A 25,759-nucleotide genomic window follows, 5' to 3' on the forward strand; every position below is an offset into this window, starting at 1 on the left:
TTCAAACATATAAAACTTTATTGCTCTAGCAGAAAGGGGAACAATTTCTGGTTACACAGCTTTCCCAGGGCTGGGTTTATACTGTCTGTGTTATTGCTCTATAGTGGCATTTTAAAGTTTATTGAACAAGACTTTTACAATTGAAGGAAGTATATAAAACTGTAAATTTATTAGATTTTTCAGGATAAGTGCCCATTCTAGTTTGTGCTCAAGAATTCGGAGCTATGAGAAATGGCTAGTTATAAGACTTATTAATATTAAAGACTGAGAGTACACACATTTTATACCTTAACTGATCTCAAAAAATAATATTATTATATTACTGAACATCAGAGCTTTGATGCTGTGGAATTGAGCATGTGGATGGATACACACATGTCCCACTCCATGTACCAGATGTGTTTATTTTTCACTGCCTAAAAAGTTAGCTTTGGTTGTATCTCACTTTATTTGATTTTAATACAGTTGGTCAGGATAGTCCTCTGTTCACGGAAGGATGTCTGAGGGTAAGTGCTTTTTGCTCCGATTCTTGCTGATTTTCCAACATTTCTCAGTCTGCGTCTATAACACAAATACAGGTGGTAGGTTTTAAGGGCATATTTTATGGTGAAGCAATAATATTGTGGCATCCACAGAAAGCAGCGTATACTTTTGACAGTCAAACTACTACTAGAAAAAGTTCTTTCTGATATTTCCCCACTTCTCATTTTTCATTCCTTAAAGGTGTTTTGGGGACATGTTTTGAGGAATTTCATAATGTTTGTGATAATCTATACCAAGACTTCTCAACCTTGGCACTGTTGACATTTTGTGCTGGCTAACTCTTTGTTGGGGCGGCTGTTCTGTACACTGTAGGAATCTTAGCACCATCCCTTGCCTCTGCACACTAGACGCCGGTAGCACCCCCTTCTCCCATGTCTCCAGACACTGCCAAATATCCCCGAGGGGGCAAAATCTCCCCTTGTTGAGAACCCTTCATCTATAGAGTATTGTGGTATATTTTTGGAAAAAAAATTAACGTATATAAATAATATGGGTTGTGTTTGGTAATTTTTTTAATGATAATACTTACAATACTTTTTTTAAAAAAAGCAGTCAGAAATACTCTAAGTAAATATAATATAAGAAAATCTAGAGTTACCAAACAAGATGAATTATAGTATTATTTACTTTTACAAATATTTGATTATAGACATGTTTTAAATAATGTGTTTCCCAAAGAATGTAAAACATAACTCAGTCTTTAAACTTTACATTTAACTTTTGCAGACCACGATACTCTAGAATAGGAGGTATCTTGTTTGCTTGCCAGTGTTTATGGGCGTGTGGAAATGGGTTATGTCCACTTACGAAACTGGATTGCATATACTTTTTATATTATCTGATGATAAACCACTTGTATGTGTTTACTTGCTTGATTTTGCATATACATATGCAGAAACATATATGTACATGTATACAGGCAGTCCCAGGGTCCCAGATGAGATCCGTTCCTGAGTATGTCTTTAAGAATTTGTTGGTAAGTCAGAACAGGTGCATATGGTTCTTATTTAGCCTTACTTTAGTGCAAGAAAAGGCTCGAAGCCTTTTCAGTGCTTTAAAAGCTGCACATGTAGCAAGTAAAGGTGATTGTGAGGAAGAATTTGCTGCAAGTAGGAGTTAGTTCAGTCATTTCAAAGTAAGGGAAATTTATATAACATTAAAGGGCAAGTATGAGTCAGGTGTCCATAACCCGGGGATTTACTGTACATATAAGATGTGACTACACAGTGAAAGAATTTGAGATGTATAGAGAATATTTGATTATAATTTTCTCATTTGCCATGCATAATTTTGAGGTGCCATCAACTTGCCTTTAATTTTTGATTTGTATTCTAGAATTTTTTAATCTCTTCAGAAGGTTTTAGGAGCAGATACATGAAAAACATTCCGAGACCTTGTTTATACCATCTGTTCATCTTCATGTGACCTAAAGTTCTGCAGGTAGCTATGTGTGAATAGCACTTTGATCTGGGATTTTGTGTTATTTGTCTAATGGCTATACCATTTACAGAAATAATTATGCTAATATATTTTCGAAAGAGATTAAATTCTAACAGGCCTTTGGTTTTTGGCTGCCTGAGTTCTGGAGTTCTAGGCTTGATTTTTGTTTTTTTTTTTATTTCAGACACTTGGGGCTTACTAAAGGTTATCTTGAAAATGTCTCAGTTCTGTTAGTTGGTGGAACAACAGTTCCTTTCCACCTCCAGCCTCTGGTGGCTGGGCTGTGTTGTCCATCCGACTGAGTCTTTTCTCCTCTGCTTGCCATCTCTAGGTGTCATTGTTGCCCCTAGCCTGTGGGTGTATCAGAGATTCCTTTTGTGACGATGTGGAACCTCCTTAAGAAGTATGGTATAACTGACTTTACTCAATGTCTTTCTGATAAGCTGGGTGTAAATTACCTGTTTGGAAAGCAAATCGTGTTGGAAATCTGCTAGTGGGTCTGAGTAAGAAAGCTGGGGTGATCCTCTTAGTAAACCAAAGGATCTGTTGGTAATCATCCCTTTGGTTACACCTGGGTTCCTTAAGTCATAATACATTTTGCTTGGATTTTTAAATTACTAATATCTATGCTAGTGTCGTAAACCCATATGTAATATCTATGTCCCGCCTGGATTCATGGAGCCACCCGAAAATACCTATCTTTGAACACGGGCCATCGGAAAGTATGCTCAGCCTCTATTTATTTTGTAGAGTGCCATCCTTACAAATCATCACTGCAACACTTACAAGATTAGGTAATACGTTCTTAGATTTAAAAAATAATGAGATCTAGAAAGATTCGTATACACTGAGCCAGGCACACACGCCCAGTTAGGCGTACACACTAAGTAGGGAATGCACACGCAGTGGGGCATGCACACCGAGCTGGGCATGTGCACGGAGTCGGGTACATACAGCCAGTCGGGCACGCACACAGAGCTGGACACGTACATGGGGTGGGGCAGGCACACGGAGCTCACAGAGTCAGGCATGCACGCCCAGTCGGGCCGGCTCATGGAGTCATGGTGAAGAGGAGAGATCTTGATCAAGTCTCATTCACCTCTTTGATTCCTAGTCCTACATCTGGATACCATGGGGGAGATGGCAGGAATTGATCTTAGAAAAACCCTGAGCCCAACAAGAAAAGCCTCTAAGGAAAACGAGAACTCTCACCCCAGTCCCAGCTAAATTCCTGGGAAGATTTACATTGAAGATTTAGGTCCAGTACTTGCCCTGAGTTGCTTGACTCTCTCCGCAAGTTTACCATCTGCAGCAGTGAGTTGAAAGGGCCTGTGGATGCTTTGGAGGCTGAATGGGAACGAGCAGGAACAGCATGAAACAGCAAATGTCAGGGAAGTCAGTAAGCCCTGAATCTTTTATGAGGCCTTGGATATTCTGATCACAGCTCCACTGACACTGAGATTGGAATACAGATTACGGGAGGGAGCCTCCGTGACAAGGAGCCCAGGCTTAAATCTTGCTAAGGTTTTAACGTGCCTTCCATAAGAATATTTTGTTATTTTATTTGGCAGTGTTCCTGCAGGAGGCCAGGAAACAGAGTGTTGACTGAGCCAGGGGGTAGGGCGTGTCTAGCAATGGAAGAGATGAGAACAGCATTGTGGTTAATGAGACTAACACCACTGTGGGGTGTGTGTGTGTATGAGAGACAGACAGAAAAAGAGCTAAGAGCCCAAATCCCCCTTGTAATCCTGCATCCTCTAAGGCCCTGATGTTCATACCACTAGGGCTGTTTATGAATTCATTCCAGCTTCATAGTGAGCGGAAGGAAAGAGACTAAGAAGATAAGAAGACCCCCACACTGAAATAAATTTACTCCGAAGAGCTTGTCTTGGGAATGCAAATGGCTTTAAGAGTTTCCAAATGAGCCACCCTTTTGGGAAAAGGGGAAAAGTCTCCCGAGACTTGGGGGACAGTGAGAGGAGGCGAAGATGAGACTCCGGTGCTTCCTGAGTGGGGAGCCATGTGAACTGCTGAAATGGCATTTTGGGCAAGAGGGAGGTTGCCTAGGTGTCAGCCCTTGAGGTGGTTTAGTTTCCAACTCAACAGAAAACATGGTGAGGACTTGGGGCCACGCAAATGCTTTGGATTACACTGTCTTGATTGGAGGCTGTAATCTAAGGCAAGAGCACTGGCTGAGCCCAGAGCTGCAGGCATCCCGGGCGTGCAGCAGGGTCCCTGGAGTGCAGGACATCGAGTTGCTTTGCTGGAGGATTGCTTGGTGGCAGGTATGAGAGTCTGGATTTTGCTTTTCCATGTGTGTCCACATTTGGTAGGTCATGCTGTGTCATAGACAACCTCAGATAGGTTGGGGCAGCAGAGTGACTCTCATCCCGACAAAGGCCACAGAAGCAGAGTGAGGTGGAGTGACTGCTCAAGTCCTAGCAAAGCAAGAATTGGAACTGGAGGTTTTTTTTTTTTTTTTTTGGTCTGAGTGGACTCAAACCACTAATGTTTCAATTAGCAGCTGAGCACGTTAACTTTTTGCACCACCCAGGAACTACTTCTGGAAGTTTTGTTGTTGTTGGGTACCGTGGAGTCAGTTCCAACTCATAATGTCCCTACAGGACAGAGTAGAACTGCCCCATAGGGTTTCTAGGGAGTGGCTGGTGGATTCGAACTGCCAGCCTTTCAGTTAGCAGCCATAGCTCTTAACCACTCCGCCACCAGGGCTCCTGGAACCAGAGTTCTTGACTGCAGACTTTACTTTGGTCAGAGATGGTTGACTGCTGTAATAGCTGCGTAAGGAGCAGATGTGGATGAGCAAGGGATAGTCATTCATTTAACAAATATCTGTTGGGTGACTGAATGTGTCAGGTGGTCAGCTAAGTACTTTTTGTATACTTAATCTCACAACAAATCTATGGCACAGGTACGATGATTGTTACCATTTTAGAGATGGGGAATCTGAGGCTAAAAAAAATAATCTAGCCGGAGCTAGAAAATGAGATGGAGCCAGATTTTGAACCCAGGGTATCTTCAAAGTACTTGACTTTGTACACCATCTGGACCAGTATGGGCTGAGTCCATTCCTTCATTTCAGCCACCACTTATTGAGTACTTACTGTATGCTGGGAGCCCAGGTGGCACAGTGGTTAAGAGCTATGGCTGCTAACCAAAAGGTCTGCAGTTTGAATCCACCAACCGCTCTTTGGAAACCCTATGGGGCGGTTCTGCTCTCCTGTAGGGTCGCTGTGAGTCAGAACTGACTTGATGGCACCTAACAACAACAACAACTGTAAGCCAGATACTGTGCCAGGTGCTGGGGATACAGACTAGAGGAGGCAGCAGTGCCCCAGCCCTCCAGGTGCTCAAAGTCATGAGACACCCAAGCAAGTGGGCAATGGCGGTGGTATCATAGATGCTCTGAGGAGCCTGGACGTGGTGCTTATGGGGCCTGCCAGTGCATAGTGTCAGTGACAGCAGGGACAGGCTCGCTGCAGCCCGTGCAACTCCGTGGGGTCACTTTGGTCACCATCTAATACCCTCAAGGCTCCATCTGCCTGTGCTGTGTGACACTGAGCGAGCAGTCTTCTTTCTAGTGAAGTGGGAGCTGATTGGCAGAAGGTGGCCTTGGATAAAATGGAAAGTGAGCCACCAGAGAAACCGGCCCAGCCATTCATTCCAGGAAATCCTCTAGTCTTGTTAGCCTGAAATCATGGAAGAGCAAAGCTGGGTCCATTTAGGCAGTAAAAATAAGAAAACAAAAACAGAAGGGGGAAAAAACTTTTAAGTTGAAAAATATACTGCGGGCAGGCTCCTAGTTCCAGAGGGGGATTCTCATGTCTTCAGGATATTTTCAGATTCTGATGGTAATTAGGGAAAGACCGCTGTAACCTTGACACCTTGTCTGGGAGGACTGAGTGTATCACCACCAAGACAGTGCACCCAGACCACCTACCGCAGTTTCTTGTACCGGTCTGCTAGTCAGCCTCTTGGTAACGCTGGAAAGCAACCTGAGCCATATTTCGTTGGCGAGTGGAAGAGCAAAGGCAGGTGTTGAAAAGCCATGAAAAAAGAATTAAAACAAATATGTCCCTCAGGCTCGTTTCAGCTGGCAGCATAATTTCTCTCCTCTTTGCCTTTTGAATTTAATATTATTACAGAAACATTACCATGGCCTCAGTTTTCATTTGACAGTGAAATACCAGAAGTCTTCTCGGGGCCAGAGAGCTATGTCCTTGAACCAGAACTCCTGCAATATCTGCCAGAGGACTGCGTGGAGATGGAGAGGGTGGGGAGCTGAGTCACAGACCTCCAGGGGCCTGTGGGCAAAGGCGCTTCTGGATGGGAGGCTGCTGGGGACCCAGGAGTCGTTGCAGTCTTAGAGATGCGGCCAGTGAGCAGCGTACTTGGCTGTGAATCTTAGAATTGTTTTGAGGATCAAATGAGCAAACACACGTAGAGTGCTTAGATTAGGGCCTGACAAGGGCATAAAAACCCAAAACCAAATCCATTGCCATCGAGTTGATTCCAACTCATAGTGACCCTATAGATAGAATGGAACTGCCCCATAGGGTTTCCAAGGAGCAGCTGGTGGATTCGAACGGCCCACCTTTTGGTTCACAGCCTGAGCTCTTAACCATTGCTCCATCAGGGCTCCGACACATGCATAAGAGCTCAATAAATATAGGTGTTGCTACTGTTTCTTACTAGGCAAAGCAGTGTCCTTCTTTTTCTCCAGAATTGCTAACTGATGTCAAGAAAACAGGGGCTCTCTCACAATTTGTAAGGAGTTTCTTTTTTGATTTGTGTATCTTTTTTTTCCTTTTCTCCTTTCAGTTCTTTCCTTTCCTATTAGCAAGCTGCCAAAATTAGAATTTACACTGGGGGGCTCCTTCAATGCTGTTGAGTTTATTGAGTATATGGGAGGGCAGTGGAAGTTGCAGGATTTCCGCAATAAAAGGAAGAAGAAGCTGGAGGGTTTAAGGAGGAGACAAGGTGTGAGGGAAGCAGAGAAGGTCAGAAAAGGGAGACCAAGGTGAGGATATTATTTGAAATGTGGCGAAACGTGAATGTTGAATGGAAGAGTGAGAAGAGATGCTGAGTACAAGGTGGGGATACCAGGCTGATCCTCCTCATGTCCCACCTGTTCTTGTTGACCCCATCTGTCCAGCCAGGTGTGAGTGCTAGTATAACAACAACCGCGGCAGTGTCAACAACAGCAAGACTGGTGCCAACACAAATGAGCCTGCTGCTGAATGGAAGGAGAAATGCTCTCTCTTACAGCACTGTCTTGCTGTTGATGCCTTCTCCCCCTTTCTCTCCACACCTTTTCTACCATTTGTTTCTGGTGACACGTGAGGGAAAAACAAAACAAAAAACAATCGCCTTCAGTCGCCTTGAAGAAAGGTCTGGTGATCTACTTCCAAAAAACCAGCCGTGGAAAACCCTATGGAGCACACATGGGGTCTCCATGAGTTGGGGTTGACTCCATGGTTATGAAAGAACAAGGTGACTGCTGGCTGTGTGCCAACAGTAGTGACCCCCGAGCAAAGCTGTCAGCAACCGAGTTGCCTGCTGACCTGGAAGCAGAGAGGTGAACCCTTTCACCAAAACTTTTATGATCATGATTTTCTCTTTTCACCTTGTCCCCTTCCGCTCCCACCTCACACGAGTTAGTTGACACTCTGTGATAAGCTGAGGAGAAACCAGGTTGTGGAAATTGCTTTCTAGACACCAAATCCTCATGAGCATGGGCTTGTCCCCCACAAGCTTAACCTTGGTTGATGTATATGTCTACATAGGGAAGGAGGAAGGAAATTATATAAACACTCCATTCATATATCTTCAGCCACTGTGTTGAGGATCTGGAATGAGGCATTCATAGGTTGGCGGTCTCTGAAGAAGCATGGTGGTGGGGGGCGAGATCAGGGTGGTAGAGAGGGCAGGTTGTTGACATTGAATTGGGGACTGAAGAGCAGAGACAACTCACTGTATTGGTTCCCCTCTTATCGCCTTTGCTGTTTTTTCTATACAAGAATCAGAAAGGTCCCATTTGCCTTTCAGGGAAGGGTCATGGTTGGTGACTAGTAACGTCTGGGGTAGGCCCTGTTCATTATGCCACCCAGAATATCAAAGCAGCTTAGGCATTGGAAACCAAGGAAGGGAGAAGGGATTTAAAAGAAAAAAAATGCCCTGCTGCCAGTTGGGCAACTCTCTGTCTGCTGTCTGCAGGCTGCAGCTACCCACTCGTTACAATTAAAATGAAGTGTCCGTCAGCGGCTATCTTCTCTGTGTGGCCCATATGTTTCTGAGCTGATACTGTCTGGATTATTCTGTTCGGGAAAACGATAATGGCTGTTTATAACCTTGGCAAAGACTGAGGCCTAATCAGGCTGGAGCACATTTTCACCGACTGGCTGATAACAGCCTGTTAGCAGCCTTATCGCTGGGGAGAGATAGGCCAAAATAAGCAGATCTGTGAGCACAGGAGCCTAATCGAGTGTACACACTCTGGCCCGGGCTTTATTTTTAGATTCCCTTTCCCCGGTTGATATCAGAAGGCACAGAGGAAGGAGGTGGGGTGGTAGTAATGTGTGCCCCCGTGGGGGTCAGAGTGAGACGGAGGGTGATGTTCATCAGCACTCCAGGCGGAGGGTCAGCCCAGCTTCCAGTATTCTGGGCTCCCTCCAAATGAGGGAGAGCACGCATGGGTCTTAGGAGACAAAGGAAGGGAAGTGACTGTGCGTCCTGCCTGGTGTGTGGGCCCTGGTGCCTGCTCCTCTCAGCATCTGCTTGCTGTTGGGTCTCCAGCTGGACAGGCGGGCCTAGGTGCTGGGGCTGGGAAACATTGGTCCCTCTCAATTCTCCGCTGCCCTAGTGGCTACCTTTTGCTTTTCTTCTTAATAGTTTTGGCTGGAGGTCTTCATGGCATCCCTCCACAGTGACTTTCCTGACCAGCTGTCACTGGTCCTCCTCCTCCACCCTTACAGACCAGCTGATTGCTTATGGGAGAGGAAAGGGACATGCACAGGACCATGGGTGTGCAGAAAGGGCATTGACTTAGGCACAAGGGGTATATAAACTGAGGCCCCACTAAGACATCGATTCGCGAATAATACTGAACTCCTCAGAGAGGCCCACAGTTCTGCCTTGTGGTAAAGCCCTCAGGGAAAGGCCCTTTGAGTTTGTCCTTATGCTGTTGTCATTGTTAGCTGCCACTGAGTTGGCTCTCAGCCTAGGGTGATACACTGCCAGTCCTGTGCCATCATCATCATCATCAGTTGGGGATCAGACTGTTCTGATCCATAGGCTTTTCATTGGCTGATTTCTGGAAGTAGATTGCCAGGCCTTTCTTCCTAGTCTTAGTCTGGAAGTTCCACTGAAAACTTTTCAGCATCATAGGAACACACAAGCCTCCACTGACAGATAGGTGATGGCTGTGCTTGAGGTACATTGGCTGGGAATTGAATCCTCCGAGTCTCCTGCATGCAAGGAGAGAACTGATAGACAAAAAGCCAACTCTGTAGCTAGCACTTGGTTCCAGACCTAATTCTCCAAAACTGTTAAATTACTCCTGGCCTTGACATATGTGGGGTTCTAGAACAGTTATGTATTTAAGGAACAAAGGTATATATATAGGCAGTCCCCGGATTACCAGCAAGATCCCTTCCTTAGTGTGTCTTTGTTGAATTTGTAGGTGAGTTGGAACAGGGGCACACGGTTCTTATTTAGCCTTACTTTAGTGCAAGAAAAGGCTTCGACGCTTTAAAAGCTGCATGTCCAGCAAGTGAAGGTGATTGTGAGGAAGACTTTGTTGCCAGTAGGGGTTGGTTCAGTCATTTCAAAGTGAGGGCAAATTTACATAGCATTAAAGGGCAAGTAGGAGTTGTCCGTAAGCCAGATGTTCCGAACACGGGGACTTACTGTATATGAGGTCAAGCATATGATGAATATAAAAAGCAGGAGGTAAGACACAACAGGCTGCATGTGCCATAAAAAGAAGGGGAAGACAGAAAGTATTATTTGTGTTAAACTGTGAAATCCTGTGTTTTCTGGCTCATTCTGCGTAAACCTTCCTATCCTAAAGTACATGAGGCTTTTACTCTACTCTCCACCGCCTCTGTCTCTCTCTCTCCGTCTCCCCTCCTCCCATCCTCTCCTTGCTCTCTCTGCAGCTGCTTGATTGGTGGGTCACTTTTGTCTTCCTAAGCCTGGAAGAGTAGAATCAGGTGTGGGAAAGAGGGTCAAGGGACCAGTGCATGGGGGATGGGAGGCATGTTCGAGGGGCACCCAGACTGAAGTAGGCACAAAGAACAGCAGAAAGCATTATTATCATTACCATGCTAATCGATTTACAAACCTCCCCCTCTGCCCGCCCCCAAATAAAACAAAAACCACTGCAAGTTGATTTCGACTCATAGCAATCCTATGGGAGAGAGTAGAACTGCCCCGTAGGGTTTCCAAGACTATAATCTTTACGGAAGCAGACTGCTGCATCTTTCTGTTGTGGAGTGGCTGGTATAGTTTTGAACCACTGTCCTTTTGGTGAGCACCCAAGTGCTTGAACCACTGTACCACCAGGGCTCCAAATCTATTTACAAGCCTCCCTTTATTCATTGATCTTTGAATAGCAGAACCACTCATACCACCAATAAGAACTGAAATAAGAACCACCTGTGCCTCTAGGACCAAGAAAGCAAAACTGTTAAGGCCAACTGATAACGTTGAAGCAGGAAAGGAAAAATTAAATATAAATAGAAGGATTCGAACCCAGTCTTGCTGTCATTCAGATCTTCAGATACATGAGTTTACAGCTCGGGTTTATCCTTTTTCTTTCTTTGTCTGGTTTTGGTTTTGGTATTACCTCAAATGAGTTATTTAGTATTTTAGTTATCTAGTGCTGCTATAACAGAAATACCACAAGTGGACGGCTTTAACAAACAGGAATTTATGCAAAATGGCCAGCTGATTGACACTTCAGGAGACATTACCCACATTCAGAGAGAAGTTTTAAGGGGTGGTTCAAAATGTAATAAAGTTATTAAATAGTCTATTTTTTAAAAATTCAAACAGGTTTTTCTGTACTAACTTTTCTTCTTTTTGGAGGTTAGTTATAGATACACTGAACATAAATGATCTTGATTAATGCTTTAAATTCACTGATGGGCTCGATAAAGGATATCTTTTACATTATTCTCATAGAATTCTTAGTAAGATAGAAAACTGAAGCTGGAAGGGACCTTACATATAGTCTAATTCAATCCTCTCATTGTCCGTTAAACCTTTTATTAAGAGTTCCTTGTACAGAGGCTAGGCCCCCATTTGTCAAGTCACACATAGACTGCTTACATTGTCTTTAGAGCAGTTATTCTTATAGGGGATAGTTCTTGCAAACACGCATTGCCCTGTGTTATAGACACTTAGCAGGGACTGAAAGGAGGAGAGGGAAGGGCTTCACCTTTCTTTGCCATTGTTGCTAAGATGGCAGAGATACCAGTTAGGCAGTCTGCAGAAGAGGACACATTCACACTTAGGCTTGAGTATCTTCTGAGAAGAGAGACAATGCACAACAGAATGGAATAGTTTCTATATTCCTTTAGGTAGGTCTTCAAATTCTCTAAGTAACAGTTCTTGTTGAAATTCATCCCCCTTGTCAAGAGATTGTGTTCTTTTAGTTCTAGCCACCCAACCTTACTGGTTACATGTATTATAATCATAGAGTCTTAGAGCTGGAAGGACCTACTCTAAAGACTACTTCCACATTTTATAGATGAGGAAATCAAAGCCCAAGAGAGGGGACTAGAGCTGCCCAATGAATCTGAGTTAGTATTAGAACTAGCATTAGAACCTTCTAGCTCCGTGCTTTTTCATCTTTTTGATGAATGTATTATGATTTAGTTATAGGATGAACCATTTAAAATAAATCCCTTAACTGTTCATGCCACTGTTTATTCATCTGTAAAATGAGCATTGTAATTTCCCAACTGATTTTTAAGTTCCTCGAGAGCTGGGACTGTGCTATTCATCTCAGTATTTCCCAAGGCGCCTAACTCATACAGTGCTTTGCACACAGAGCTCAATACGTGTTGAATATTGAATAGTTGAATGAACGAATGAATATGACTTAATTGAACTTCTCCAGTGATGACTCTTTCATTAAATGATCTTTCTAAGTTGTGCACACATTCCTCAGCCATTTATTTCTTAAATTTCTTTCAGGAGAAGCAGTGAGGAATGATGATGATGTCTCTGGTAGTGCTGATGGAAGACCTTTCAGTACTACAGAGGCCCGATGATAATCATGGGAGTTTTGTGTTCATTTGTTTTCTTTACACTAGATTGTTCAGGAAGGCTTGTGAAGGCCTGGTGATCCCGAAGGTCAGTTGACTTTGAGATTCACTGTAGCAGAGGTTGTTGCATTCTTAGCTGCCCGAGAACCCTCTCCACTATATTGTTGTGGGATCTTGGCCCTAAAGAGGGAAGGACAACTTGTATGGGACCATGCATGGGTAGTGACTTTATTTAACTTGTTTTCTGCTATAACCCTGTGCTAGAATAATACTTGGACCGTAGTGGGTACTTGAGAAATATTTGTTAAAAGGATGAATAAAGAGAGACGGGCTACTTGAATAGCCAGTGTCTTCAAAGTTGGACGTTGGGCTGGATGACTGCTCAGTTCTCTTCTAAATATATGTGTGAATTAATCTGAGTCGCTTCCTTTGACTCAGATATCCTGGCTGGGATGAAGTCTGCTCCTTGCAGCGTAAATCATGTTGGTCAATTAAAAATCTGTATCGCTGGGACCTATAACTCACACTTCTGGGGCCATTTATATTCCAAGTTTCCTCTCACCCCTACCTCATGAGGTCAGCACCCACAAAGGCCTATTGCCTGCTTACGTTTTTCAAAGGAGCCATTCAGAGAGGTCAGAATCTAAGGCAGAGAAGAATTTTTTTGGGCGGGTGGAGGGGAGCGGTACATAAAAAAAAATTGCTGTTTTTCTGGAGCCAACCTGCTTTTCAGAGACACGTGACTGGCATATTTGGGTCATTAAATATAAAGGCATTCTGCTTATGAATCATGCTAGCAAGATGTTCACAGATCGTCAGAAAACGGTGTGTGTGGTGACTGCCAGGTAGTGTTTTTATGTGTACGTATGCGTGCACACCCCTGCAGATCCCTGTAAGGCGGTGGTACTTGGCACTAATGCAAAATCATTCATCCCCAGATTGCAGGACCTCTCATAAACATTCAGTCACTTACGACTCCAGTGAGTTAAATAAATAATAAGCTCTTACCTCCCTGAACAGAATATAAAACCTTAAATATTGAAAGATTAGGCAATTTAGCTCAAGGCAGAATGTGCAGAGAAAACATGACCTGGTGAGCCAAACCTGAGAGCCCGAGGCGAATTTTGAACTGTATATATTTTTGTAACGGCAAATTGCTATGCGGCTTAAGGAGAGGGCTTTCAGTCAGTGTGCAAGCTTTTATTCAGACCTGGTATGTGCCTGTGCCTGGTACTGAGTTAAAAAACCAGTTGCTGTTGAGTTGACCCTGACTCATGGTGACGTCATGTGTGTCAGAGTAGAACTGCGCTCCATAGGAGTTTCAGTGGCTGATTTTTCAGAAGTTGATTGCCAGGCCTTTCTTCCAGGGTGCCTCTGGGTGGACTCGAATCTCCAGCCTTTCATTTAGCAGCTGAGCCTGCTAGCTGTTTGTACTACACAGGGACTCTGGTACTATTAGGAACTATCTTTTTTTAAAGGATAAGACATAGATAATCCCTTTCTTATAAGACCTAAAAAATGTCCTTTCAATTATATTGAGCACATACTAGGTGCCAGGAGGTACAATACGGTAAATATTGAACATAATTAAACTATTAAATACCGTGATACAGACAATAGTTCTGGAGGCAGAGAGCAGTTAAATTCCAGGGTAGTGGTAGTGATGGTAAGGAATTCATGGTGCGGGAGAGGAGTTGGGGCTAAGCTGGAAAATGGGTACAATTCAAGTCAGCAAAAAGTAGAAGAATGGGTATTACATCTGAGAAAAACCAAATAAGTAAGCAAGGGCAGAAAGGTAGGAAAGAGGATGCCATTTTTGTAGCAGTTCTCTTTGTATTTCAGTTTTCCTAGCGGTAAAAATAAAGGAAATTATATTGGTTAGCATTTTGCCACCACATGAAGGACAGCTGACGGTGACTAATATGAAATAGCTGCCAATGTGAGAGGCTGTCGTTTCGACAGCCATCAGCGTGGCGTTAGAGTTAAGGTTCTTGGGTTCCTTGAGAGCGTGACCTTGGAAGCATTTCTTTGGAGACTGTCAGCCTGGTGTGCGATGTGGTCAGAAGCTGACTTGGTGAAGAGGAAAACCCTTCTTGGCTACAGGATGGATACAGACAAGCCAATGCAACCCACAGGGAAAGAAAGAATCCTTGGGTGTCCCATCGGCCCCTCCCCTTCTAGACCAAGCTCTGTCTAGGATTGTCAGGCAGGTGTTCAAATAAATAATGCAGCTAAAAATACTTCCAACAGCAGCTGGGAGTTCCTTTGAGTAGCTCTGGGATGGTGGGAGTACGGCATCCCAGCTACTTGGGCAGATGATGTGTGTTGGCTCCAGAAAGTTAGGACAAACACATTCTAGACATATCCCCTACGTGGACCAGGGCCTTGTTTCTGACAGCGGAACAAAATGAAGCATTTATTTCATCCAGATCTGCCTGGAAACAAGTATGCCTTGGCTGATCACCTGAGAGGAAGAACTCAAAAACAAACAAGTTAATGGGTCCCCACTAGGGGGAGACCGTGGTTGCAGTTGTTGGGTACCATCAAGTCGATTCTGACTCATAGTGACCCTACAGAGCAGTAATGAAATTCATATTCTCAGACCTCCAGCTTCGGATCCAGTTTTCCTCCATCAATAACATCGTGCCTAGATAACCTCAAAGAGAAGATTAATCTGTATTAATAATCATAATTATTCTAATGGTTTAGCAGTTTTTTATTAAGCACTTATGGGTCGGAAGCCATACTTGGTGTTTTATTTAATCCCCAAAAGAATATTGAGGTAGATAATATTAGCCTCATTTGTATAGATTCAGAAACTGAGGTTCACAGTAGTTAAGTAACTTGCAAAAATCACACATGCTCTAAGTTACAGTCGGGAGTCAAACCCAAATCTGTCTGATTCCTGAGCTATGGATAGCAGTTGCTGTTGAGTTGGCTCTGATCATGGTGACCCCATCTGTGTCGGAGTAGAACTATGCTCCATAGGGTTTTCAATGGCTGATTTTTCAGTAGTAGATCACCAGGACTTTCTTCAGAGGCACCTCTGGGTGGATTTGAACTTCCAACCTTTCAGTTAGCAGCAATAACCATTTGCAACCACCCAGGGACTCTAAGCTATGGATACCTTAGTGAAGATGCTAGTTGTGTTTCATATGAGCTTGTTGGTAGTACAGTGTGTTTACCTTGTTTGGCTCTAAGCTTGCCCAGATGCAGTAAAATATAATGAAATCTCATGTTATTGGCATTCTAGAATATTTAAGGCAATTTTGGAGACTCCAGGTTGTTTTCTGAAAAGAATCTTGTCGCCACTAACCACCAGAAAGACAACCATGCCCTGGGTGAAAAGTGTCTATTGCCAGTTGGAAGCTCTCATTTGGATCACATTTGGAAACTCTGAGGGCATGACTCTGAGTGGTCAGGATGTGGTGGCCTTAGTCATTTTGGACACTGCTTCTGTAAGACTAACCCTGATATGTGTGGGTCTAAGAGGAATATTTGACAACCAGGAGCATTTAGGATTTGAGTGACAAATGTAGTCTTTTAAAACATTTCCACAGGTTCGCTGTGCTAATTATTATCACCTGATGCGTATTCATTTGGCATTGACCTAGGAGCGCATGAGCAGCTAAACCTAGAGTTGCCCAGGTTTTGGGGATGGGCAGAGCACACTTACGTGACTTTGTGAAATCAAGTCTGAAGACAGAAGTTGCCCGGCTATAGGTCGACTGACACTCAGTCTTGCTTTTAATGCTTTGACCATCCAGACATTATATAAAGATGGTGGAGATACTGAAAGATTCTTGTCTTTACGGCAGGGACTGATTTTGAAAGAGAAATCTGTTTCTGAATTTCAGGTTTCAAGCATAAAAATGGGTCTTTCAAGCAAGTTATAGTTTGAGTCTTTTGAAACTGAAATTGTAGTCCTGTTTTCCCAGTTTTTGCAGTTAATCCCTTCCCCCAAGTGGAATCGCAGTTGGATTTGCTGTAAGAGGAAGGGCTAACCCTTAGGATCTGGCCAAATGACAACTTCTGGTTGATGGCGAAAGTGTTTCAGAATACTACCCAGCCTTGCTCCCGGGTGATGACCCCGTCAGATCTGATAAACTGAACAAGATAGGGGGTTACCAAGAGCTGAAAAGGAACCGCACACAGAAAAGCTGGCCTGCAAGAGGGAATAAATGGTCAGGGTGTTGTCCCAGGAGCCAGTGACTCAATGATGAGACATTTTTCTATCCGGTCTCATTCAAGCTTGCATCTGAGGTAGTGCTTCATCCTGTTATAGGGAGAGTTGGGAAGCTAATGGCTTGATGTCCAGGGTGATATGTAGACTGTGAATCTTGATTCCAAATATGATGAAATTCTGTGACGAATGTATAACCAGAACTTGTACATCAGGAAGTGGTGGCCACTTATTGGCCTGAATATTTGAAAGCTTTAGGGTTTTAATTGGAGTTGTAAATGCAGTATTCGTAGGAGACCAGGGAGTAGGTGTACAGCATTTTAGAATTATCCGGGGTGCTTTTTAAAATTGTACCTGTCCTACTTTAGAATCTCTCAAAGCGGGGAGGCCAAGACGTGTATTTTTGAAAAGCTCCCCAGGTGATGATAGGCCATGCCCCAGTGCACTGAGATCCATTGCTTTGGATTATTGTATCGTAACATTGTTTTTGGTCTTGTTCAGTGAGCATGCCAGCGATGGCAGACTATACCTGTCATCGAATTTTGAGGTGTTTTGGCTCCAGGAAGCATGTGGGGTTTGCATGTGTGTGAGTGTGTGCACGTGTGCACGTGTATGCGTGCGTTCGCTTGTGTTCTGAGGCACACCATCTGCTGCTGGCCCTGTGACATGTGATCAGAGTGATGTGGACAGGGCAAGCCTGGGCAAACTGACTCTCCCCATTTCCTCCTGCTTGCAAACAGAGTTAACATCCTCAAGGTAAAGCTCTGAAATCTCACGCTGACCTTTTCGTAAAGCATTATAATCAAGTTGAACATTTCCAGTTTCACCACAAATGCTTGCCCCTTGGGAAAATACTTCCCTACATTTTATGACAATTGGTTCTGATTTTGAGGAACTAATTTGTATTGAATGCAAAATGCCCAGCCTCACATGGAAACTGGAAAGTCCCCATGTCCAGACAGGTCCAACACCGTGTTTCTGTCGTGGAATCCGGGGAAATGATGAAAGATTGTGTGTTCTGCTTTAGAAAATCCTTCCTTCATTGTGCTGTGTATTTTTTATTTTTATTTTTTATAGTTCTGTGAGTCTAATGACCACAGGCAATTTTGCAGATATCTGGACTCAGGGGAAACTTCACCCTGCCTTGATTCTAAGCTCCTAGATGGCAAAGCCTGCTGGATCTTTTACTGTACGGGCAGCCACCACCATGGTGCCCAGGATCCTGATGGGGACACTCTGACCCTATGACTGACCTTTTGCACTCTGCAAAGAAAGTCAGCATTTCACTCCCCACATTATAGTTCCAGCGACAAAGGAAGCATTGCTGCTAGAACTGTATGATGTGTATGAGAGCCCTGGAGGTTTCTGGCTTCATTTGGAAGAAGCCACAGACACAAAAGCTGCTACTTTTCAGGCTAACATCTGCTGACATAAACAGGAGCATTTCAAGGATGGGCCCAAACTGGGGGCTTACATGGAGAAGTATCACTGGACCTTGAGTACCCCACTCCTAGGCCCTGCTGACATCTCATTTTCAGTGTAGATGGCAAGTTGTGTTTGGGCAAGGAGGTGGTGAGATGCCTATTAAGGTAACAGAGATGTCCAGTGGAACGTTAGGTTCTTGTCCTTGTGACCCGTGGTCCAAGGGAGGTGCTTCCTCTGTACTGGGGCTGTGGTTAGCCTAGAGTTTCTGTGGTTTCCTTCCTAATATATGTACACATTGGCTGTACCTTCAGGGCAGCAAAAACAAATTTCAGGAGATTCCTCTGGGGCAGAGGAGGAGTCCTCTCTCCCCAAAGGAAAAAAGGCAGGCTGTCTTTGGTTGGCATCATATTCTATTTACTTGAACCAGTGAGAAGATGACTGAGTGAGCGAAGGCAACTGTGGGTGTCCCTCAAGTTTCTTCTAATCCCCAGAGTCTGTACACATCGGAGAGTTCATGGGAAACAGTCCACTCCCATTTCTGAAGCTTGCCTCTTGACCTTGTCATGCAAGGTGCTTTTTCTAGTTTTGCTTTGTGGTGGAAAGGTCAGCTGAGCACCGAGGAACAGGAGACTGACTCACTGCTTTCTCCCTCTCAGGCCCTGAAGCAGGCATTTGACTTGGTTACGTATGAATTTGGGATTATTCTACTTGAGTCTCAGTGTGGCCAGAATTCTCTTTAGGACACTGCTCCAAATCCCAGTGACTCCATCTGTAAACTTGGGTAGCAGTGTATTTTATTTTTCCTTCCTCGACAGGGTGGGGAAAGAATGGAGGAAGGATAAGGACTTAAAAAGCAAAAACTCTACAGTTCTTTGAGCTACAGCGCTCTGCCATGAGAGTGTCATTCACAAACATTGATCTGGATTCTCCCTTTCCCATTTTCTGTTATTGGCATGAAAAATCGAGTTATCGGAGGGTTACCCATGCTTCACAGGTGTGAATACTGAACTTTGCTATGTAGTTTCTCACTAAGAGCCTGCCTGTGAGTTCCCTCTTTCTCCACCTGGCTCTGGCTCACCCCAGGGAAATGGGGTTGATGCTCAGGAACTAGAAGGGGATGCACATTCACTTCAAATGCCTCATTCATTCATTCAACAAAAATTTATTGAGTTTTTTTTTTTTTTTTTTGACAGGCTCTATTGTAGGCACTAGGAAAACAACAATGAAAAAAAAACAGACAAAACCCTTGCCCTCATGGAGCTTCCATTCAAGTGAAGAAAAGAGACAATACATATAAAATGGTATAAGATGATACATTATACTATACAATGCTAACATCTTTTAAACCAGATTTTGTATCCTTCCCTGGGACCATCTCCCTGCTGAGTGGTCCCTGCACTGGCTATACTTGCAGGGCTTATACTCATGCTCTGTAACATTTTCTGTTACAGAATCTTCCTGCTGCTCACCGAAGCCTTAATTTCTTATGCCGCGATCAATGGGTATGCGCCTTTCCCACTTGGATGCTCGTTTTTTAATGCCTTCTGCCTCTCTCAATGTCATCGTGTTCCATTTTTCTTTATAGACTTTCAGGTCTACTGTACCTGCTGATTACTTAGTGGAGAGCGGTGGACATCTCCCTTAATTAATTCCATCGATTTCAAATCCCACAAGGTTCAGGGTCCTTAGATTTCTGAAGCAGCTAAATGGAATGTCTAAATTCCAGCCTTTTCCTTCTGCAAATTATTTTGCCATGGAGTTGCTGGGAGGAAGTGCTGTGGTTTTATTTATTTGAAGGAGTGTATTAATCCACAGAGAATTCTTCATTCTTAACTGGGCTTTGTGTACACAAGTCAGGAGGATAAAGGTACTGTTTCTCTCTCCCTCTTTCCTTTTCTTTTTTCTCTCCATACCCTGTTAGGAATCCATTTCTTAATTCTCTTCTTTCTTTTGGTCATCTTCCTCCCCTGCTGTGTACTGTCATACAGCCCTCAGCTGGAGTCATGCTTCAGCCGCAGTGATTTCTGGAATTACTTGAAGAAGAGTGTGACATCACAAAGAATGGAGAAGGTCTGCTGAGGACTTCCTTTCAAGGAGCAATTGCCCAGAGTACTTTCCAGGAGGAGACAGCTAAACCCTATAGCAGTGGTCTTGTTGAGTTATACATACATGATTTGCTAATACCAAACCAAACCAGTTGCCATTGAGTCAATTCCGACTCATGGCGACCCCATGTGCTTCAAAGGAGAACTGTGCTCCGTAGGATTTTCAGTGGAGGATTTTTTGGTGGTAGATCACCAGGCCTTTCTTCCAGGGTGGACTCAAACCCCCAATGCTTCAGTTAGCAGCGAGGGTGTTAACCATTTGCACTACCCAGGGACTCCTGGTTTTCTAATCCTCTTTGTTAACAGGAAGCAGGGGATTTCTGGGGGAGGGAGCCATCATCAGGCTCAGGCTCATGATGTGCTTCGTAGGAACAGTGAACCTTCCACACAAAGGTACACAAGTCAGCACTGAAAGGAACTTTGGAGAATATAAGCTCAATCTTCTAACTTTATACATGTGAAAATGGGAGTAAGGGAATTTTCACTTACATAGCACTTAGTATGTACCAGGGACCCGAGGCTAGGCATTGTGCATAGTTATTTCTGAATGGTGAAGTAACCAACTGTATTGGAAATAATTCAAGCTGCAACTAAAACCCAATCTCTTCCCGATCACCATGTTGCATTTTCTTAAACCAAATCTCAAAAGAAAGGGAAGAAAGACTCAGTGAAAAGATGTTTCTTGGGCTAATTCGTTGGAGGCGCATACTCTGCGCTGCGTGCTGGGCTGGCAGCAATTGTGGACACTCCCCAGAAGCTGGTACTACGGTAGTCCTGGGTAGTGGTGGCCAGCCTGATTGTATTTGGAGCATTAGCAGCCATCAAAGAGTTAATGTTGAGTGAGTGTGGGTGATGGTCAAATGCAAAGGGTTAGAGGGGGAAATAGACAGATGAATATGTACTGCCGCCCTGCCATCTGACCATCTGAAGTTGTGTGCCTGGTGGAGGGCCAAGAAACACGTTCTGAGAAGGGGCGTGGACTTGTCTGAAAGGACTTTTCCTTCCTGCCTTGTCCAGCCCGGCAGCACAGCCCTGGGGCTGAGGTAGACTCTGTTGCTATGCGCCGGAAGCTTAATTTTATTATTGCTCTCCCCTATTTAATGTCTGTCTCTCAGGCAGCTGGTGATGTTTTAATGAAGCTGGAATTGTATAGTCTGTAGCGCTGGATAATCATAAGCTGCCGAGTCAGAATCAAATTAATAATTCATGAAATTAAAGTGTATAATTAATTTGAACCATGCAGATGAGAAGAAGGGCCAGAGCCCATAGCCTGGAAGGAGCTGAAGTGTGGGGGGTGTTTACTGAACTCAGCTTCTCTTCCCAAACAGTGTAAATCTGCATATGGGCTAGGTGTGCAGGCTGTCGGACACAGGTACTTACCTGCAACGAGGTACTTTCACCTCAAACTCGGACTGACCTTCTTAGAGACTCAGAAGCTGTAGGACTGGTTTTGATTTGCGGTTTCCTTGTCCCAGAAGAATCCTGTTGGAAGGGGAAGTGACATTGTCAGATGTTACTGGTTATCTATCTTCGTAGCATGAGGTTCTGCTGAAAGCTCCACCAGAACCTTCCCTCAGTTCTACAATTCATGGGGACATAAATCAAGTCCAGAATTTCAGGTGCTCTCTTGAGCTTCCAGGCCCATGGATTCTTCCCTCATAAATGCTCTCTTTGTCACCTGCACACAGACGTACACACAGCCTATACAGATGACTTCCTCTAGACAACAGCGATGATATGTTTCGCACCTAGTATCTTATTTTCCCTCACAGTTACCCTTTGTAGTAGCTGAAGAAAGATATTTTTAGACCCATTCTAGTAGCAACAAAGTGAAGAGAGACCAAGTGCCTCATTCAGAGATGGGGACTGATCCGTAGACTTCTGAACCAGATGTCTGCCTATCTCGCATGACACTTTGCGACACCTTTGTGGTGTTTGTTTTGTTGCCTCTCTAGGTATAGGAGGCAAGTGGTTCTGCTTATTACTGGTGTTGTTTCTGTACCTTTCTGAGTGTACCTTGCAAACATTTGCTGGGATCCCTTTATTATACCTTTAGGCATGCCTACACAGGTCCATGCGGGAGACCTGGGTTTGATTCTGGACCATTGCACCCAAGCACAGCCACCACCCATCTGTCAGTGGAGGCTTGTGTGTTGTTAGAATGCTGAACAGGTTTCAGCAGAGCTTCCAGACTAAGACAGACTAGGAAGAAAGGCCTGGCAATCTACTTCTGAAAATCAGCCAGTGAAAACCCAGTGGATCACAACAGTCCTATTCTGTTCTACATGGGGTCACCACTCAAAGGCAGCTAACAACCACGGAGGTCCTACTGCATGCCACTTGGATTTTGAATGACAAATGCTGTGGTGCTATAGTGAACAGAGGGATCTTTGGGTTATGCTTTTCATTAGAAAATCCCTTGTGGCTTTTATGACTCCCTAAGATGGCATCTGGCCTCCCACCTCCTGCCCCCCAGTAGAGACTCAGAGAATGAGAAGGTAAAACAGAAATCTGCACTTATCCATTCCTCTTTGTCAGACCTTTGCAAGTTCTTGTTCTAAAGGGACAAATGACTGAAGCCACAATACAGACTAACAATGTGTAAGCCCCAGAAGGTTTGGGTTGAAATAGGCTCAGTTGACTTCACATTCTTGGGTCCTTAGAATGTTTATCTGCCCCTAATACAGAGGCTTTCTCCATCTCCCTCTTTGCACACACACTTCGCCAGAAACACCAGTGAGAATACTCCTTAGGATTTGAGAGCCCCAGGCAACAGTTTTCTGCAAGCCAATTCTCTGCACTCCTGTATTGAGTACATGCTTCCCCTAACTTGCCTCTGCTTGCATGATCTTAACTTCTATAACACCTTTCTGCTTCCCCACAGGTAGGGTTTCAGCCACTGATGGCATGCCAGACTGGCTGATTACCCATAAACACACCTCAAGGTTCCGTTTTGCTCCCAGCAATGCTTAAACCATTACACGGCTAACATTCTCAGACGAATGCACGAATCAGGAACTTCTGATGCCCAACCCGTAACAAATGCATATCAGGGCAGAAAAAAAAAAAGGCTCTGCGGTATGTCTGGCTTCCTATCATCAGAGCACTTTGCTTACACGAGTAAATCCTCACTGTGAAGTAGCTATCCATCATTCCTCGGCAAGAAAGCCAAGACCAGAGAAATAAAGTGACTTGCCCAAGACAACTAGAGTGGTTGGCACCGTGATGGGATTTGCATTGTCTTACTTTTCAATTGGTTTATGGAGTCTTTGACAAGCACAGGACTTGGCAATGAGTGTACCTACTTAAGAGCTTCTAGAATTTTCTTCTCTGGTGTTCACTTGGAGCACTGGTGGCACAGTGGTTAAGAATTTCGCTGCTAACCAAAAAGGTCAGCAGTTCAAATCCACCAGCCGCTCTTTGGAAACCCTATGGGGCAGTTCTCCTCTGTCCTTTAGGGTCACTATAAGTTGGAATCGACTCGACAGCAACGGGTTGGTTTGGTTTGGTGTTCAGCTGAACGTTTTTGACTGCACTGGGTGATGTAGATGTTATCTTGCTGGAAAAGTGTTAGACCAGCTGTATGGCCATTTGTATGGCCATTTTAGCCTTAAGAACTTTACTTGTTGTCAATGACATTAAAAATCATTCAGGACTATTATGGAATGACCAGAGTCTGTGCACAGTGCTCACCCGTGAACAAACATTTTGGTCAACCCATGGCTGCCTCCTCCAGGGAACAGGATCTTTCTAGTTGGAATAAGTTGATAGGAAGTTACAGAGGCAGTGGCCTTTTTCTGCCAAGGGTTTATAGTAGAGAGAATGGGACAGGGTGGGAATAATGGATTCTGAATCTACATGCACATCACCTGAATAACTGGACAGTGACCTTGCTGGCCCCGTTATTTTAGCCGTGCAAACAGTGATTAGCTTAGATTGCCATATGATCATTTTAATCAACCGTGTGGCCTTCAGCCATAAATATAGCTGGAACCAATTAATTATCACACACACAAACACAAACCTGGCCACATCTCGTACATGAATAGACACACCATGCTGAAGCCCCATCAGGGAGTTATATAAAATTGTAGGCATGCCCACTTACCCCATCATTGAATTTGCACTGTGTTGGAAGTCTATCGGGTACAAAATGGAGGTCTATGGAGTAAAAGGGTCTTTTGAAAAAGTCTTTTTGGGAAAGAAGTACATTCCTTAAATCTATAATGACAAAATAATATTTCACTAGTAAAAGCAGCCCAGCCCCTCACACTATGAAACAGTTCTCAAAAAGAGGCTCACCAAAAAAAAAAAAGTAGGTTTTCACTTTTTGATAAAAATTTTTCAGAAAAAATTGTCAAACCAGTGGTTATTCTTAAAAAAAAAAAAAAAAGAGAGAGCCTCACAGCTCTTCACAGACGTTCTTGTATGTGCTTTTGTAACAGCCTTTGTGTGTGGATGGTAGAGTCCATTTTTCACAGGAAGAAACTGAGGCACGTCTAGGGGAAGTGATGTCACCAGAGTCCCTTTGGATAGAAGCAGGATTGGAGCTCAGCATGCGTCTTCCCTCGTATGTGCTTCCTCCTGGAGATTCTCTTGGGCTTCCACGATGCAGGAAGACGCCTTCCCTTCCGTTGTATGGGTTCCCTTCAGCTACTCCTTTTGACCACTTCAGTTTGGTCAGATGCTCTGGCAGTGCAATATGGTGTTATGGTTTTGCTAAAGCTCAACATCAAGCTTAGGCTTTATTAAGTTACGGTCCCCTAGGGGGAAATATTTTGACCTTTTAGCAGCTCCTTGAGTGAGTTATTGCACTCGCCCTGTGGCAGCCACATAATGAACATGTAATGAAATTCAGTAATTAACTTATTTAATTTATGTGTTTGTTTAATGTGTGCCCTTAATATCTGCCTCGCGATCTTAAAAAAGCTCAGCTATTCTTTTGTTTTTGATTGTAAGATCCTAGAAGACAGGGACTGTGTCTGCATAATATTATTTGCCACTCACTGTGTCATATTAATAAAGTTACATTTGGTTGCGATTAAGAGGCATGCAATTCCTACATAGGGCATTTTAATAAAGTGGGTTTTGCAAGAACTAATGTAGTTTAGGAAACAAATAGGGCAAAAGTCCCTTCATTTAGTGGTTCTGTAATTAGGAACAGAGGGCTATAGTTCTCTTTTCCATCTGTCTTTTGACCTGCTCCATGCAGTTGCAATGACTTTTTATTCTTCAGGTTTATAGATTGATTTAGACACACACACGCACGCGCACGCGCACGCACACGCACACGCACACGCACACACACACACGCATAAGGGGCCCTGAGTTGGTTTGGAGCAAAAGCCAGCAGCCTCCTTTCTCGCATGCACTAGAGTGTACTTACAGCCACTTTCCTTTGGCATGTGATGAGGTGGGCTCTGCCACACCTACCATGAGTCCCTGTATCAGCCCTACGATTTGGATGCAGGTACACAGCATAGTTCTTTCTGAATGGGCACCAGAGGTGTCCACCCCAACTCCCGGGCTAGCAGTTGGAGCCCTCCTCCTATGGGGGGGTCCTTGTGCAGTGGTGTCCATCCCTGGTTGAGGGCGAGGTTTGCGCTGACGTTTTTAGTGTGACTTGTTAACGTTTGTGTCCTCGCTTCCTCATCTGCTGAGGAAATGAGAAAAGAAAAAATAAAACGAAAGGTAGAGATAGCTCCTTCCTACTCATTCTGGTGGGAATTGGTGTGGTGCTGGTGAAGAGCTTAACCATTTCAGGCCATGCT

General features: G+C 44.1%; 1 protein-coding gene and 1 long non-coding RNA gene across 5 annotated transcripts in view; both read left to right on the forward strand.

The window, feature by feature from the left end:
- PBX1 (PBX homeobox 1) overlaps positions 1–25,759 on the forward strand; it is a 340,115-nt gene that overhangs the window by 155,680 nt on the left and 158,676 nt on the right. The gene's annotated exons all lie outside the window — the stretch shown is intronic.
- On the forward strand, positions 464–19,370 carry LOC111822257 (uncharacterized). Its single transcript, XR_002825546.1, has 3 exons — positions 464–506; positions 1,879–1,983; positions 19,077–19,370. It is a non-coding gene; the product is annotated as an uncharacterized LOC111822257 (long non-coding RNA).

The sequence above is a fragment of the Trichechus manatus genome, unplaced genomic scaffold (assembly GCF_000243295.1).
Source record: "Trichechus manatus latirostris isolate Lorelei unplaced genomic scaffold, TriManLat1.0 scaffold00145, whole genome shotgun sequence".
In the NCBI taxonomy this organism is placed as follows: domain Eukaryota; kingdom Metazoa; phylum Chordata; class Mammalia; order Sirenia; family Trichechidae; genus Trichechus; species Trichechus manatus.